Source organism: Pseudochaenichthys georgianus, chromosome 6 (assembly GCF_902827115.2).
Source record: "Pseudochaenichthys georgianus chromosome 6, fPseGeo1.2, whole genome shotgun sequence".
NCBI classification, from domain to species: Eukaryota; Metazoa; Chordata; class Actinopteri; order Perciformes; family Channichthyidae; genus Pseudochaenichthys; species Pseudochaenichthys georgianus.
In genome coordinates, this window is record NC_047508.1 from 21,542,750 (window position 1) to 21,562,113 (window position 19,364).

General features: G+C 39.3%; 2 long non-coding RNA genes across 4 annotated transcripts; one reads left to right on the top strand and one right to left on the bottom strand.

Moving 5' to 3' along the window:
* Positions 1-348: 348 nt before the first annotated feature.
* Positions 349-5,661, bottom strand: LOC139433989 (uncharacterized). The gene is made up of 3 exons (XR_011643389.1): positions 5,581-5,661; positions 1,535-1,711; positions 349-955 (listed from the first exon to the last, which is right to left on the bottom strand). It is a non-coding gene; the product is annotated as an uncharacterized lncRNA (long non-coding RNA).
* Positions 4,817-6,633, top strand: LOC117447740 (uncharacterized). 3 transcript variants are annotated; one of them, XR_011643387.1, is made up of 4 exons: positions 4,817-5,001; positions 5,121-5,205; positions 5,278-5,673; positions 6,318-6,633. It is a non-coding gene; the product is annotated as an uncharacterized lncRNA (long non-coding RNA). The 3 variants fall into 3 exon arrangements; XR_011643386.1 differs by having other exon boundaries at positions 4,817-5,205; XR_011643388.1 differs by lacking the exon at positions 6,318-6,633 and adding an exon at positions 5,801-5,859 and having other exon boundaries at positions 4,817-5,205.
* Positions 6,634-19,364: the final 12,731 nt, after the last annotated feature.

Sequence of the window (19,364 nt, forward strand, 5' to 3'; positions counted from 1 at the left end):
ACTAATAAAGAGCAGTTTGATTATTAAGTATTATTCTGTTGATCGATGTCATTACATTTGGTGAAAAACACATAATGACTTGTTTATGACTCGTTTTGTCAACGTTTAGGACTTGGACTTGACTTGGACTTGCCCAACCTGACTTGAGACTTGACTCGGACTTGAGCGCAAAGACTTGAGACTTGACTCGGACTTGAGCGCAAAGACTTGAGACTTGACTCGGACATGCAAAACAATGACTTGGTCCCACCTCTGCTCTGAGGACTGGGGTTACGTAAGTAACCTATAGTTACCCATTACCTAATGATAAACAAACAAACAAACCCTGTGCACTCAAGTTTACATTTTTATTTAAACAACAATCCAAAGGACACTAATAATGAAAACGAGGTTGCATCAGAACTTGCGAAAGTGGCGTATGTCATGCAGCAATCTGCCTAAGGGACCATCTTTGTACACACTGTGAAGACCACTGAGACAAATGTAACATTTGTGATATTGGGCTATATAAATAAACATTGATTGATTGATTGATTGATTGATCTTTGTGTTCATTTTCCAGCCAATGTGTCCACTCGATCAAAGCAAGATGACTCTTCAGAGTCTTCACTGTGCGGTTTCCTCACAGTCTCCAGACCTGTGACTTGTACGTTGACCAAGCCCGCTCAATGTTTTGGGTGTGGGCTCCTGTGTCTGGGTTCACAAATGACCGGCTGTGGTTCACAGAGAAATGGACAAAGCCACTTTCTGCGATTGCAGTGGTGTATTCCCTCCACATGTCCGTTATCACCGTGGTCCCTTGGCGAACGTATTTTGTGACCAGAGGAATTAAGTGGCGCCGTGATCTTTGTTTCACCAGCCTCAGGATAGGTCTTCTCCTTTTTACTCTGATGCCCAGCATTCCAAAGACCCATTTTCTCCTCCTCCACGTAGGACCGAATCTTCCCCTAGCATACTGTAATAAAGCAGTGAAAAAGGACAACACAGTTATATAAAAATAAACATCAGGAATTTCAATTGATAAACAAAGTGAAATGTGTTTATTTGCTTTCTTTTACAATTTAAAATTATTCACTTCCTTTCTCAAAAAAGAAGAGAAAAAAATTAAAATGTCGTGGTACAAACAGAAAAGGCTGTTTAATTTTATTAAGTTAAAGTTTGCTTATTTTGCTGCAAGATATATATTGGAATTACAGTAGATGATATATAAATAAGATTATGCACTTTTAAAATACAAAGTAAAAGAATATGGATTTATTTCCTTAATGATCTGATTGGATGAGATCATTCTTAGCTTCTAAATTATTTTGTTCTGTTATTTGACTGTGTATACACTGTGGAGCTGGCTCTCTCTAATGTATAATTGGTCTCGCCAGTCACAAGGGTGTGACATGACACAATTATAAAATGACATTACTTTGCTCATTCATTTGTTAATCTCTGACCTTAAAAGATATGTTGTTATTTCACCTTGAAAAACAAAGGTTTTAGTTTTAGTGAGGCCAAAGGCTAAGGCTCTGTAGTTTATACACACCTTCCTTTTGTGGTAGAAGTTGCTTTGGTCCTCCAAGTCTCTGCTTTCCCCTCCTTTCTCTCCTCTTGATTGCAGACCTTCCTCAACTTCAGGCAAATTTTTGACAGCGTGCGATTGCTTCCTGCCACGCCATCCTGCAGTATGTCAATTTGCCTTAGCTGCAGTCCCTGGGAAAATCTGTTAAAGATCAATATAGAATTACTAAATATGAACAAAAGCATATGAAGAAGAACGCATTCAGCACCCGTGGCTAATGTATAATTATATAATTCACATTAGACATTTGTTATTACTCAAGATGAAACAGAATATTTTAATGTTGCTAATTAATTGTATCTATCAAGTTTCCCTGTATCAGAGCATCTACACATGTATTGTTAAGCTATTAGAATAATCACACATTGTAACATTCTGAACCCATTTTTTTGTTGAGGACAGGGTTGGGAAAGTTCACTTTCTACATGAACTAGTTCAGTTCATAGTTCATAATTCAAAATGTTGAACTAAAGTTCATGGTTTCAAAAATGAACTATTTTATAGTTTATAGTTATTTTTTCAATACGTTGCTGCAAGCTATTATTTGTCTCCTGTACGATGTTAATGGGATTTGGGTGGTAGTGGATCAGTTTTGCCTCTCTTTTTTTTCCGCCACTCGCACATACCGTGAAAGGCTAGTCGTGTGGTTATTCTCAATGTGCCGTTTAAGGTTTGTTGTCGACGTCGTCGATGTATGGACTTACTTTTTCAAACCTGGCGGACACAGTTTACAGGCAAACGTTTCATTTTTTCCGTCATTTTAACGTAAAACTCTTTTAAATGCTCATACGCCGACGCCGTAGAGTCTCACTCTGAGCGAGTGCTGCTGCAGCTGCTCTCGGCTTCGTCCATACTAATTCATTCATTCATTCAATGCTCGCCGGTTCCGCGGTTCCACATTGTTTGTTGTGAGGAGTCTGATATATTTAGTATATTTATATTTTAGTGCGACAGCCAGGGGTGACAGGCGCGTACGCGTCACAGGCAGCTTGCTGTTGCCAGATTGGGTGGTTTTCCGCATTATTTTGAAGCCTGTTTACGGTGTGTTTAACTGGGTTTTCGGCTGAAAGGCATATGAAATCTGGCACACTTTTGAACGCCGTTATAATACAGTGCTGAGAATGAACGCACTTTTGAATGCCGTTATACAGTGCTGAGAATGAACGCGTTCTCAATTACGTTCATCTAGCGGAAATACAGTACGTTCAGTTCACGTCCGCCGAAAATATGAACGCGTTCATTGAACGCGTTCAGGTACATCACTGCTTGAGGAACATTTTGAATGCAGGAATTTTACTGTAACAGAGTATTCGTACACAGAGCTGCCAACTCTCACCCTTTGAGAGTGAGAGTCACGCAATTTAACCTCTTCACCCGCCTCACGCCACACTTGCCATTTCACACGCTTTTTCCCCCCTCTCACTACTTTATAATATTTTTTTTATTTAATGATATATTTCCATAACTTGTTGCTTGAGGTTTGCCGTAGTTCGAGTCAGGGATAGGGTGAGCCCGCCCTATTCTGCCCCCGATTGGCTGACCGAGAAAGGCACCGTATACAAACCAATCAGAGGCAGCTTAGGGCGGGTCATTGCGTCTGGTCTCTATCCTATGAAGAACCCATTTTCATCTGAAGCGGGAGGTCAAACGGTAGGTAATCACTTCATTTTAATTTTACAAACACATTATTTTTATTGTTATGAAGTCAACGGTGAGTCTGACTACGTGAGCGTTACACAAGCTGCTGGTGAGCAGTGTGTTAGGTTGCTGCGGTGGGTTTAACAACAAACAACTGTGTTAGTTAAATCATCACGCGTGTGTGAGCTAATGGATGCTTGCTATGAGCTAAGGGAATTTACAGTACTGTACCTGTGTTGTTTGCATTTCTGTCTAATAAAATATTCAATCAACCAAACAGTAACATGTAGCTATCTTTTAAGACTGGATCATTCATTCCTTAACTGTACTTCGATTTCTGTCTGATGTTTGTCTGTTAGTTTGAAAGTCTGAAAGATGTCAGATAAGAAGAAGAAGAAGAAGAAGAAGAAGAAGAAGAAGAAGAAGAAGAAGAAGAAGAAGAAGAAGAGAGATCTGCTGTCATTCTGGGCAGTGGAGGGTCAACCACCCCCTGCCAAACTTGCCAGGTCAGAGGAAACAGTGGAGGAGGCTTTGGATCTCTCAGTGAATGACAGAGCGGAGGAAAATGAGTGTCCAGAGGGCACAGAGAATGAGACTGCAGAGGAGACAGAAGATGATGATGTAGAAGAGATTAAGGCTCCAGAGGACACGGAGGATGAGACAGAAGAGCCAGCAGAGGAAACGGTGGAGATGAGAGTAGAAACAGGGAAAAAGTGTGTTAAGTGTGGAGCAGCCACCTACAGGTGCACTTTTAAAAGGGAGTGGACAGCAGAATTCATTCATCACTATAGGCACCACCACATCCTACTATTGGTGCTCTATATGCAGACATGAGAACAGCTGTGCCCATCAAGGAAAGGCAGATGTCATCAGGCATATGAAAAGCAAAGGGCATCGTGCCAAAGAACAGGCAATACAGTCAACAACCACGATTGCACCTTATTATGCCCCAGTCTCTGTTGGTGGCATGACAGCACAAGAGGCCAAGGTATATATTATGAACAGTGGCAGTGGCTGAATTGCACTTGTAGGTTATATCAGCATAAATAATAGTAAATGAAACAAACTGTCACAAATGCCTTGTCTAACATGTTAATTTGGACTGTTTTTATTTATGTTTATTGTTGTATGTAATTGTGTATTTCTAGGGACCTTGAGTCGGCAATAAATGCATTTATTCAATCCAAAAACACTTAATGTTTTATGGAATGTTTTTACATGATTTGCTCTTTGATGACCCCCTTTCTGTTGCAGACAAGGAGAGCTGAGGTAAAGGTGGCAGTGTCAATGGTCGAACACAATGTACCGTTTGCAGTAGCAGATCACTTCAGCCCATTGCTAAAAGAATGCTTCAAAGATTCCCCTACTGCACAGAACTACAAGTGCGCCCGCACAAAAACATCGTGCATAATAAATGAAGCAGTGGCCCCACATTTTAGAAAGGAACTGGTCATGAAGATGAGGACCAATCCTTTCACATTAATCACAGATGGATCAAATGATACAGGTCATTACACTTTCCACACTTTCCAGCACCCATTTTAGATATATTATTAACCATAGAACACACACAGCTGAAGTGATATACCAGAAGATGGACGAGGCCTTGCAAAAAAACGCCATACCATGGAGAAACTGTGAGTCTGTCTGTTGATAATGCACCTGTCAATACAGGAGCAAGAAATTCCATCGCATCCAGAATTCTTAAAGAACATGGCAGCATCTACATCCATGGGTGCCCCTGTCACGTCATCCACAACACTGCCAAACAGGCTGGCCTGGGCTTTTTGGAGGTGAGTTGAATCATGTATGATTTCTATGACCAACCATATCCGTTAGGCCTAATGTCAAGTCTAACAGGTTGTTTGTTATGCTGTGGTGTCATGTGATTATAAATCATCATGTATTGCAGGTGTGTGGATTTGATCCAGAGGATCTGACTGTGGATGTGGGATACTGGTTTAAAGGAAGCACCAATCGTAAAGGTTACCTGACAGGTATGTGCAGTCCAAATTAAATGCAGAAGAGTTAAATTAAATTGAAATTAAGATGTTCCATTCTTGTCTTAGAATTCTGTGAGCTCCATGGAAGCGAGTATTTAGAAATACTTATGCACGTTTCCATTCGATGGTTGAGCCTGGAGAGGTGTTTGACTCGTATCCTGCAGCAGTATGAGCCACTGGCCAGCTACTTCAAGTCATCAGGTAGGCATTATATTTCAATGATCCAAATGAACGAACGATTATTATAACAGACTGAAAAGTAAATGTATGTAGTATGCACAACCTGTGTTTTTTGTATTCACAGATGAGAAACAACTGTGGTTCAGGAGGCTGTTGGAAGCATTCTCTAACCCAATGACAGAGGTGTACCTGCTGTTCTATCAAGCAACGTTGCCAGTCTTCTCCACCTTCAACCTCCTCCTCCAGAGAGAGAAGTCCTCCATCTTCCTTCTACATGATGAGGTAAATTGGGAAGGTTGGGATACAGTATGATAGTAATAATGTACTATGTTTGTTCCTTTTTTCATTAGCACTCTACTTCTAGGTTACATTTAATTTTGAAAATCTTTTCTGAAATACAAATTTGTAGATACGGAGTTTCATCCGCAAGTTGCTTTCGAAGTTTCTGAAGCCCGCAGCACTGCAGCACCAGGAATTGCATCCTCTATAAGGACCCATCAAACCAACTGCCAGGTAATCCTCCAAGTTTCACATCAGCAGATGCACATACACTTTCCACTCACATAATACTGTTTGTGTTTGTTAGAGGGCTGCTTGTGCAGACAAGTTATGAGTTTGATAATCTCATCTCATCACACACGACCACAATGGAAACAAGTCCACAGGACTTTCCTATGTTATCCTTTTAGCCCAAATGAGTGACTGTACCTTGTGTCACTGATGTGATGAAGATACTTAAAGGGGTGCTTTCAAGTTAGCTATTGTGGTTGTTGATGATTGCTAAAGTGACTCAACACCGGTCTTATTCCCAGTCTCATACTGACATGTTGGTGTTGGGAATGAGAACATATTGCATCAATCTTTCTCCAGAATCGCATACAGCACCTTAATGAGGTGACGTTGTTGATTTATTGTGTCTCTCGTAGGAGAAAAGCTGGTGATCGGCTTCACTACTCGAGGTACACTCAACAGGCTCCTTGATGCAGGAGACATTACACCGCAGCAAGTGCAGAGGTTCCAGCAGGCAGCAGTGGCGTTTCTGGTGAGGGCTGTGGAGTATGCCATGAAGAAACTCCCCATGAGAGAGCCCCTCATAAAACATGTCATGTTTCTGGATGTCCAGCAGAGGGTAGAGTGTGGAGTGGAAGACGCCTTGTACTTTGTCGACAGGTTAGTTGGGGTATCAAGTCAAGTACATTTATCTATAGTGCCAAATCACAACACAAGTTATCTCAATATACTTAATAAGTGGAGCAGGTTAAAGACTATTGGCACATTTTCTTAATAGATTGTAAAGTTTAATGACCACATCTGAAAAACAACCTGTTTCAGCTACATTACTTTACCAGATCAGTGCACATTGTGTTATTTTTAGGTTTCCTGAACTTCTCCCATACAACGGACCTGACGAGCGTGACAAACTGGGTGAGGAGTTTCTGGACTACCAGTCTATGGACATTGCCATGCCCGAAGACCCAGCCACGTTCGACATAGAGCACTTTTGGGGGAACATGGCATCAATGAAGAATAAGGTAAGAATTATTCTGCACCCTTTGAAATACCCATTGACGTAATCAACTTCATTCTATACAAAAATACTTGAGAGTAATTAGGCTTCCTACATTTTTCAAAGGTGACCGGGATGAGCAGATTTGGGAGGCTCTCTCGTATTGCCAAGTTGGTGTTGGTACTTCCGGATTCAAATGCTGATGCTGAACGAGTGTTCTCTGTGGTGGGACTGAACAAAACCAAAACCCGAAACAGTTTGGCTCTTGATGGAACTCTGTCATCCATCATGACTGTGAAGATGGCAAACCTTGAGCCACAGTGTTTCAAATGGGCGCCCCCTCCCTCTGTCATCAAGGCATCAAAATCAGCCACAAACACCTACAACATGAGACATGTCATGTAAAAGAAAAAAACAAACAAAGACATGCACTTTATTTTTTTATAATATATATTATATTATTCAGGTTCTAATGTTGTTACACATAAAGAAAAAATGCACTAAAGGAAAAGGCTGCTATTGGTTCTTAAAAGGCTGCTATTGTTTCATTATATTGACATTTTATAAATAAATGTATTTTATTTGTTAAACTTTTTCTTGTTACAATTGTTTTCATTTCTACTTGTGCTGGTCAATTATTAACACTATATAAGCATGAGAAGGCCGACAGTGCAGGGAGAGCAGCTGGCATGGGGGTGAAGACATCACAACAGTCTTAATGTTAATTTAAATTGAGATATTCCTCTAAATCGACGTTAAAAAAGGCCAAAAAAAATCGCCGTCGAACGCATCAACCCCAAAAGTCTCACTCCTACTTTTTACTGAAACTTGGCAGCCCTGCTCTGGTACTTCTAATTTTACTCTAATACAATATCTGAGTACTTATAGTCAAGTGCAATATCTGAGTACTTCTGTTTTACTCAAGTACAAGATCTATTCTGTTTATAGTCTATGAGAAAAACTATTAGAAAGCTAAAGCTAATGTTAGCAGATAGTGACAATGTATGCTAGTTAGCTGGCTCAACGATTCCTTAAATAATATTGCGACAGAAACATTGTTCTGTTCACATCACGCTCTGCCGCTCCAACAGGGAGCTCTGCTCTGAACACCCGAACGGTAAGGCGATACGGGTCCGTTCTTATTGTGCATCCATGGGTAAAGGTAAAACCATTATATATACAGTATATGGTTAAGGGTAAAACGCATACAGAACACGTAACATGAAGGTGCCGGGCGGCGCGGTCCCGTGGGTTGGATGCGCGTTCATAATGCAGAGGGAAATACATCTTGAATGTTCTCCTCAGAGTCCGGCGCACTTCCTGGGGGCTTGGTGTGTGAAAGCGGCGCCATTGTGCCCCGCCACACCTCCAAGCAGCCTGCGTTGTGAATTGCCAAATAACTAGCGCTTAGTCCGCTAGCTCAATGCTAACATATAATGGATAACGTCATTGACGCGCTAACTGAAATTAGCATTTAGATATCGGTAATGTTAAACAACAGTCAACATGCTTAAAATAAACGTAATACTTACAGGCATTCATTTGCTGTGCTTTGAGGAAATGACTGATATTATTGATGAATTCATATTACCTGTAAATGTATTTCATCCAGCTGAACAAGGACAATTTGCTCCTCTAAAACAGGGACAGTGACCTCACTGACTTCTTCGTCGTTTTCCCTCGGTGTTTTTTACGTCGGCACTTCCTACAAAAGACAAATCGTAAATTCCTAGTCCTTTTTTCCTGATAAAGAACTTATCTTTGTAACATTACATATCAGTAAACAGAGGAAGTCATCGTTAAAACCCGTGCTAAAAATGTACGACTTAGCCTACCACTGCAGTCCGTCGACGTTTGAGTGTTTCTCCAGTTTCATCCTCTTTTTGCAGAGTTTGCATTTCATTTTTCCTTGAAGCAATTCCTTTTTCATTAGCCATTCAATTAATTTTTAATTTTTTTTAAAAGTCTGTCTTCCGTCAATAAGACTGAGTACTTTGGTGTGCAGTGTCATGATAACCAAAAACCTGACTACTGCGGCGTTACTACTACGTTACTGCGGCCCCGGCCCGTCCACAAACCCTGACACCCAGCGTAGTTCAAGATGTGCTGCCGCTGGGCCAGACCGGAAGTGGAAGCACAGCGAACTCCGCTGAGCGCACTAGCGCCCTAGCACCCTGATCCTCATTTCTTGTTCACACGATTCAAACCAATAGTTTTGATGTTTTGAATCAGGTATTTCATCTTCCTTGTTCAATTGACAAAGCACAGCTTCATTATATTCACTGATATACAATGAAAGTGTTAATGCGCTGAAAATCGAGATTCGGCTGGATGCAAGACACGCCCCTTCGTAGCATTCAAGTGCTACGATTGGCCATGAGCCTGTCACGTGCATCTCGGCTAGTGATAAAACCATAGACTGTATATATAAAGGATAAAACTCAACCTCTCCATTTTATATGTACAGTCTATCTATGCTCTAGTCTAGTCTACACGCTAGAACTGAAAATGGACTCGAGGAGAAGCAAGCGAAAGAGGATGGGGCCCCCGAAGCGTTTAGTGTCAGAATGTAAGTATGAATTGAAATGTATTTTTGTCATTTGAGAAATCAGTAACACTGCATTGCGAAATCATCTCAATTGACACATGTTATTACACTTTGTGTTCTGTGCTATCTGATTTGAGGTTGCTAGCTAAACCACGAGGACCCACGTGTTACATAATAATAATAATAATACATTACATTTATAAAGCCCCTTGCTGGAGCTCAATGCGCTTACATGACATTTAAATGTTTTGTAAAGTTCCTTATACAGCTTTAGACTTGTTTTTATCTCATAAATTCCTTAAGTGACACACCCTGAAAAGTCTGGTGGGTCATGTGCCGGGCTAAGACATGTGACAGAACTAGGTACATTTCAGAGGCTTGTTTTTGGTTGCTAAAGGTACAAATCAAGCCATTTAAGAATTAAAATGCTTACATAACATGTACTTTGTTACATTGAACCTGTTAACATTTCTTGATCAAATTGATATGAAACAAATTAGATAAATATCGCTGTGACACTGATGTCACATCGGGACATTCACCTTAAACTTTCACAGTAAATCTGGAGTAACACATATGTCACAATTAGAAATATGAGTATGATCTGCTCAGTTAATGTAGGTGATCCAATTATATTTAGTTAATATATTCTTTATTCTTCAATTCAAAGAATGTTAAAACAAATTTAAATTAAAAAATCCTCCTCATTAATTAAGTTATAAATAAGAGTTACTTTACCATTAAAGTTCAATGTCACATTGTCAGAAATGTGGTCTATTTAGTCTAAATTATGTTCCCCTTAATTTCCCCAAAAGTAGAAATGGGTCTGGGTTGTTATGGGTTAAATTAGTTAAATTGTCAAATAAACTCTGAAATATCTCAATTACGAAGGTTTAGCGTTTTATCTTAACTCTTAAATAAGTAAATGACATTAGGGCGCTAGAAACGAGAGTATTTTTATTTTTATTTTAACACAGCATTGGGCGATATGTAATGAAAAACAGTACATTCATTCAAGAGTGGCTTTTCAGATATCCAATTTTGAAATAGTTCCAATGAAGTTATAATATAGCTGAAAAAAACCCAAACATACTTCCATATAGTAATGCTATCTACATCAACAACTCTTTCTGTGCTCCATAATCTTACAGCGGTTACAGATTTGGCTGATCAGTCTGAGGAAGAGCCATGCATGGGTAAGTGTTTGCTTTAAAATGTTAAGCATACTTTAAGGATCCACTCAGTCTCAGATGATGTACTAATAAGTAGTTGCTTAGCAGATAGCAGTAAAAAAAACTATATGTAAACGTATAGTGGATTAAAGATGTCACATGCACAAAGTGAAGCCCCTTGTTATCTCCTGTGTTGAGGAGATTATTCCACTGTGCTTTGCCATACCTTTGTTGGTAGTAGAGGTCAGGGTGGGAAGATAGTGGTTTGGACGACATCCATGTTTTTTTGGTCTAATTTGGCATTTTGGACCTTTACACAATTTCAAATATTCCCTATCGCTATATGTACAATTTTTTCAACACTATTTCTAATTTATGAACTTTCTGTCTCCCCTCTTAAAGCTGTAGTGCACTGCAGTGATGGGTCTGACTCGGATGCATTCACAGGACAGCAGTCTACTGTGAAAGCATCAACTAAAGGTTAGGTTGTGTTGTGACCAGTGTTTGGACTAACGCGTTACAAAGTACAAAGTACGTTACTGTAACGCCGTAACTTTTGGCAGTAACTAGTACTCTAACGCATTACTTTTTAAATTCAGTAACTCAGTTACCGTTACTACATGGTGCGTTACTCCGTTAGTTTTTTTATATAGTCAACAGCCAGGTGAACAGAGATGAGAACTGTACTTAAGTACAGTACTTGAGTAAATGTACTTAGATACTTCCTGTGTCACATGCGGAGACGCGCTGTGGGCGTGTTTGTGTTGTTTACTAACAAGACTATCATGGCGGCGGCGGAGCTCAAGTCTAGTTTCTCCACCTGGAGATATTTCACTTTTGTCGAGCACAAAGAAAAGAAAGTTTCTGTTAAATTTAAGTTGTGTCCTGGCGGGTCAAAGAGCCTATCTACTCCCACACGGCATATGGGACGGAACACTTTTTCCAACTACCTGGAGAAAGAATATACAAAAATGGAAAGCCAGATAATATCGATGCAATCCAGATTGCATATAATGCATGTCAAGTTGATCAACATATTGTATTATTCTCCAATGCAATAACAGTACTGAAATTAAGGCTATAAGGGCCTTAATGGGAGCCCTTTTTTTAAGTAACTAAAAAGTTACTTTTCACAGTAACGCATTACTTTTTGGTGTAAGTAATCAGTAAAGTAACTGAGTTACTATTGAAATGAAGTAACTAGTTAACTAGTAACTAGTTACTGGTTTTCAGTAACTAGCACAACACTGGTTGTGACATTGCATTACATTTACATTTTATCTACGGTTACTGTTTTTTGATTGTGTTATTTTTATATATATATATAATATCGCACAATACACTACAACAAGAAAATATTACATAACGAAAATGTAAATGCTTGTGCAAATGTACTAAAGCCCATTTTACTTCTGTGTGGTTAAGTGCATATTAAAAGTTGAAGTTATTTTTTGCAATTACTTGTGAAGCCCTTGTCAGAATCAATGATCTTACAGTTGCCTTGAAGTGAATTTTGTAATGTATTATCATAGGTTTTGCAGTGTTTAAATGCAGTTGCAAGTCCCAATATATAATTCAACAGTCTCTATTAAATGTGATCAATGACATGTCTGCAACTTCACGACAATACAGGCGGTCCTCGATCTCTAATTTTGACATGTTATTGTACATTTCTTGAAAACGCTAAGCAAAGGCATGGAACCACAATCTGTCTATACATACTATTTGTGTAATAACTACAGAAAAGATAATGTTGTTTTTTTTGCCGTTTTTGTCATTACAGATGTTTCTGCAGCTCCCACAGACATAGCAGCTCTGAAGCACAGAAAACTTGAAAACAATGCCTTAAAAATAAGGATAGATGCTTTAAAGGACAAAGTATTCTATCTTGAAAGCGAAAGGGACTATCTGAGGATACAGCTGGCTGAGAGTAAGCAAATCAATAATGATTAAATAATTACGTATTGGCATCAATAGCTTTTGAGAAAAAAACAAAAAACAGGCACATACGCCAAGCCCTACAACATTCCTCATCACAGTCCATGAGGCCATACATGCTTGCAGATGACTAGTTGCATCAGCAATTCAGTCATTTCACTGCAAACATATATGCAACCCAGTCTCACGGCATTTCGTGTTCACCAACACGATTTGTAATCTATTGATTCGTGTTCACCATCACGATTTGCCCCTTTTTTTCGTGTTGTACAGCACGATTTTAAAAGCAATGTATTTCTACTGGTAACGTGTTTTGTGCCTGCAGGCTGCAGCACGTCTTTTTCTCTGGTCGGGTCGTGGAAGACCGGAAGCTGTGTGGTTCATAAAAACATGTTCTTACTCAATATCAAGCCACAATTATTGCTTTTATTTTAAATCGTATAATTTCTGACTTTTGTTGTCGTCTGTGAGGAAAATAAATGGGGCTCAGAGCCTCAGGATACTGAAATCTGTATTTTTAAATATTTCTTTCCTTCTAATTTGTTATTCTTTTCAAAATAACACACTGTTATTTACTCACCAATAACACACAATTATCCTTGCTTTTATTTATTGGTTTAATTCCATAATCTCTGGCTTTTTTGGTGTCCGTCAGGAACTGAATTTCAAAATGAAAATAACCGGAAACAGACGTAGGCCGAAAAGGGACATTTCGAGCATCATTGCGATTGTCAACATTTCTGAGTTTAGGATGGCCGAAGACACTACACTACCCATAATCCCCAGCTATCGTTTAGGACTACAGTTCCCGTAAGGTTACGCAGAGCGTCAAACAGCTGTGTGAAATGGAACAAAACCACGCCAGATTATCCAAAACTGGAATCGAACACCCCCCTAGAACTACACATGCTGGCTCTTGTGTTTCGCAAAATGTTCTATGGGACGTCTCTACTGAACGTTTTCGTTTTTCCTACAATTAGAAGTTGCCATTATTAAACACATTGGTGTTATCAAATGTAAAACATGTAATTAATAAATGGGTGAAAATCGCTTGTGTCCATAATGCGCAGCATTAATATATACCCACATGACAGCTGTTGGAGTCTACCGGACCAGGTCCGTCCTCCGCGCAGATCGTTTGGATATGGCCAGAGCGGGGTCGCCGTCCGGATCTGCCGATGACCTTTCTTAGTTCTGAGGGAAAAGGAATTGTGTCCTAGACACTATTCTCTGTTAGCTGTACAAAACTAGACTTTGCACTCCAATGAATTGTTTCTTCAAATAAGCACTTTATTACACAGTTCAACAAAGATATATCAATCCATACTATACCACAAAACGCCAGCGCCTTGGATCCCTTCTTGAGTTCCCACCGTGACAATCTCGTCAGTGTGAGATCCCAGTTGAAGTGAGTCTCGAATTCTGAATATCTTGTTCTTTATAGTATTTGCTGTGAAGCCCCCACCTTTGGTGCTCTCTGTGCTGCAATCTGCCTTTTCTGCCCAGCCACACACAGTTTTAGCTAAGGTCACGGCCAGGGCCCTACTCCCTTTTTCCTAATTTCGGTGTGTCTTTGTTACCTGTTTTAACTGGTTTTCTCACAAGACGGTTGCGCCTTTTGAAGGTCAGAGCCCCACATACCGTACCATGGTGTTCTCGTCCTTGAAGATAACAGGATGTAGCCGACCAAACTGCTGAGGCATCTCAACAGTAAACTTTAACACGTTATTTTTCCACTCAGACAGCTCAATGTTTTTAGCGTTTCCTATAACAGGATTTACTATATCTTATATTCACAGTTACTTTTTGCCTTATCTTTATCCTTCACAGCTCATTGCTACTTTGTAATTCTACTCCACTACAATTCAGAGGTTAACCTGGTATTTTTACTCCACTGCATTTATTTGAGTTACTTTGCAGATTCTGATTAATTATGTGAAATATATAAACAACCCTTAAATCAGACTTTAGTTACACCTGAGTAAAATTCAGGTAAGGTGATTGTCAAGTGCCAACAATCAGGAGAGATATTTGATAGTTGGTGCTTGAGAAGACTAAACATGTATCTGCAATTGACATGAATGGAAACGAGTAATAAAGTATATTAATTACTCGTTATTCTCTACTAATAGTTAATTAAAGACTGTATATTATGGCTATTTTGCACATCCCTTTCAAGATTTTCAAAGGTTTATTGACATATCATACACAACTACGGTGTAGTTATGCAATGAATGAAAAACTTGGGTCACAGGTTCCTCAACAGTGCATTACAAGACATCTATCAATATGTGTGTACCTCCACCATTAAACTGTCCTATTCTGCACATTTATTATTCTATCTACATACATAAGAGTATAATTAATGTGTATAATATCAGTTAAAATAAGTGCTTCAACATAGTTAACATTGCAGGAAAGCAATATATTAGACGTTAATTACTTTGTCAGGCTTAATATTTAATAAAAGGTTAATTCGTTTTTCTGTTTTGCACCTCCTCCTATTAATATCTTTGTACATCCTGCACTAAACTGTTTTATTGTAGAGATCACTTATAGTATCTTCTTGATTTTTTATATTCTATATTTCTATATTTATACTTTCCCCCTATGAAAGTATGTACTCTTAATATTTTTTTAATCAAATATAACACATAAAAACAATAATTCAATAACGTGCTTTAACCACTAGGAGGTGCACACAAGGTGCACACAGCCATAATAACTTTGTATTATTAGTGTGTATGTATGTATAGTTTTATGCATGCTTTTCACATCATTTTACAGCATATTGCTATACTATTTCAGACTCAGTATTTACATTCTTACATTCAAAGAAAATCAGTAATATCTTTAAAAACTACAGTCCTTTTCTATCAGCTGTGCACCGTTATGGTGTAAATATAACCGATCTATGAATTAGATCAAATGTAAAAGTCAGCCGAATTAGTGTTGATACTGCAAGGAGACGTATTGTGTGAAGAGAAATTGAAGATGTTGTTTAATTGTTGATATATTTATGATCCACGTCAAGTATTCAGTTTCGGCGCCATTTCTTCCAGTTTTTCCAAAGGTCTTCTCATCAGGGCTCTCTAAATAAAGAACTACGACAGATCTGTAATATGTAATGCAGCCGAACCGTGTATTACAATGCTGTTATGTGATGACTTTCAAAGAGAAAAGCAAGAGCACTCGGAATTAAGTATTATTTTATACTTTTAAAATGTTTTCCGGATTTCATATAATATAAACACCAACTCCCAGCATGCATTGCGGCTAACACATCCAATCAGCGAGCTTAAAACCATAGCTGAGGATCTTGGGTAATTGCTCGAAATGCCTACGTCTGTTTCCGGTTATATTTATTTTGAAATTCAGTTCCTGACGGACGCCAAAAAAGCCCGAGATTATGGAATTAAACCAATAAATAAAAGCAAGGATAATTGTGTGTTATTGGTGAGTAAATAACAGTGTGTTATTTTGAAAAGAATAACAAATTAGAAGGAAAAAAAGATTTAAAAAATACAGATTTCAGTATCCTGAGGCTCTGAGCCCCATTTATTTTCCTCACAGACGACAACAAAAGTCCGAAATGATACGATTTAAAATAAAAGCAATAACTGTGGCTTGATATTGAGTAAGAACATGTTTTTATGAACCACACAGCTTCCGGTCTTCCTCGACCCGACCGGAGAAAAAGACGTTCTGCAGCCTGCAGGCACGAAACACGTTACCAGTAGAAATACATTGCTTTTAAAATCGTGCTGTGCAACACGAAAAAAAGGGGCAAATCGTGATGGTGAACACGAATCAATAGATTAAAAATCGTGTTGGTGAACACGAAATGCCGTGAGACTGGGTTGATATATGACAAGCATATAGGACTCCAGCTCACTTCTCTCACTTATCAACCGACAGCAGAGGGTTGGATTGAGAGGGAAATAACAGTCACTTGTTAAAATATGTTGAGTCCGTTTGTTCGGGGGAAACTTGGAACAGGCATATCACATTCGCCACAAATTGTTTCACTTACCTAACATTTCAGGTCATGATATTTTTCACTATTTCAAATGTAGTGAAAAACACTATGAATTTTCACCGATCTGCGTGAAACTCTGAACACACAATATAAGGTTTAAAGATTATTGTAAATGTTCTGACCCTTAGTTGTAACAATAGTTATCTTATAATCCTCTTGTTTGTTTCAGCTTTGGCCCTTCTAAAAATGGCATCAGTTAAGGCGCCAGTTATTTCTGAAGGTGACCAAATACTGCCCCAGTGAGATGATAGTGAACTTGTCATGAAAAGTTCATGAAATATTAGTGAACCATATTCATGAACAGCTCATAAACAGCTCATAAACAGCTCATAACAAAGTTGATGAACTGTTCATGAAAGTGACATGAACATTAAATGGCACTAGGGCAGTTCATGAACTACTCATGAAACTCCTTTGCTGGAATGGTTCATGAACAATTCATGGAATATGGTTTTAGGCAGGTTCATGAACAATTCATGAAATGGAGTTTTCAGTGAGTGTGTAGGGATATTCAACCAAGAACATTTCAAGAATTGTTCATGAACATATCAAGAACTGTTCATAACAACTTCATGAACCGTTCATGAACAGTTCATACCCAGTCACTGAATATAATTCAATGGCTGGCTATGAACTGTTCATGAACTGTTCATGTACATGAACTGTTCATGAACCATTGACTGTGGGTCAATTGGCAACCATAGAAAACAACAATTATGTCAATCACAATGGAACTTTACTCAAATTAACAAACAAAAAAACATACATGTATACAGGTGGAGCGCTACAATTAATCCTATCACTATTTGAAGCAGTTCTTGACACTCAGCTGCACAACATTTTTTGTTACGGGTCCCAAAAGCTTGGGTACCACAGCAACAATAAATGATTTCTCTAGAAAACAGAAAAGTGCAGCAGCAATAATTATACACAGGATCCGGTTGATCGTCTGAATTGCTTCTTATTCAAAATTCAAAGTACACAGTTACATTCAAATAGCTGTACTTTACAAACATCACATTTCTCCATTTAAGTTATCCGTCTGTCACAGTCAATTACGGTATCTCAAGGAGTAATTCAACATAGTCAATATAAATTATTACATTACATTGCATTTAGCTGACGCTTTTATCCAAAGCGACTTACAATAAGTGCGTTCGACCAACAAAATACAAACTTGAAGAAAACAGAATCATATAAGTACATCAGGTTTCATAGAGCAAAAACATGTCAAGTGCTACTCAACTGGCTTTAGGTAAGCCAGTCCATAAGTGCTTTGTTAATAGTTCTATTGCTCGAAGTGGAGTCGAAAGAGATGAGTTTTCAGTCTGCGCCGGAAGGTATGTAAGCTATCTGCTGTCCTGATGTCAATGGGGAGCTCATTCCACCATTTTGGAGCCAGGATAGCAAACCCACGTGTTTCTGCTGATGGGAACTTGGGTCCCCTTCGCAGCGAGGGTGCAGCGAGCCGTTTGGTTGATGCAGAGCGGAGTGCACGTGCTGGGGTGTACGATTAACCATGTCCTGGATGTAGGAAGGGCCAGATCCATTCGCAGCATGGTACGCAAGTACCATTGTCTTGAAGTGGATTATAGCAGTTACCGGAAGCCAGTGGAGGGAGCGGAGGAGCGGCGTGGTGTGGGAGAATTTAGGAAGGTTGAAGACCAGACGAGCCGCTGCATTCTGGATGAGCTGCAGGTCGGATGGCACATGCAGGTAGACCAGCCAGGAGGGAGTTGCAGTAGTTTAGGCGTGAGATGATGAGAGCCTGGACCAGAACCTGCGTCGCTTTCTGGGTCAGCTGGGGACGCATCCTCCTGATGTTGTAAAGCGTGTATCTGCAGCAGCGGGTTGTAGCAGCTATGTTTGCAGTGAAGGACAGGTTGTTATCTATTAACACATAACGCTATCAAATAATACGATTGAGGAGGCGTGTGGCGCAGTGGATAGAGCGTTGGTGTTCGGATCAAGGGAGCACAGGTTCAAACCCCACTGCAGTCAGCATGTCGTTGTGTCCCTGGGCAAGACATTTCACCCCAAATTGCTCCTGTGGGGATTGCCCACAGTACTGAGTATGTAAGTCGCTTTGGATAAAAGCGTCTAACAAGTGAAATTGAATGAATGAATGAATACTTTCTATCAATATATCTATCTTTACCAAATATAACATATTATGGAGATCACAAAAATACACTGTCAATGTTAATAAACAAAAAACAAGGCAATGTGCCTGCAAGACTGCACTCAGGTAAACAAAACATATTACCCGTGCGCAGCATCTAACCTGCCTGCGAGCCTTCGCTCAGGTCACATTTACCCAGGTGCGGCTGAAGCCCGCGAAAATGGCATCTATTGTTGCCGACAGTTTAGTATTTTTAAAATACCGTTACCATCTCAAACATGCTCAAAACCTTCTGACACACTCTCCTAAACATCTCCAACATCATATCTAATTCACACAAGTTAACATCGATCATTTTCATTATGTACTGACCTGTAGAAAACAGAAAAGTGGAGCAGCAATAATTATACACAGGATCCGGTTGATTGTCTGGATTGCTTCTGAGGAGGGGGCGGAAGTGTCCCCCCTAAGGTAACCCAGATGTCACCGCTCACCTGCCAAAGGTTCCACCTTGGCGCTACTTACTCGTACTGCTTCTCAAACAGTACAGATAAACCATAAAATGATATGAATGTCACCAAAATAAATACAGATAATGTTCAGTTTCAAATTCACTATTGTTTTGTTTTAAGATTAAACGTTTTAAA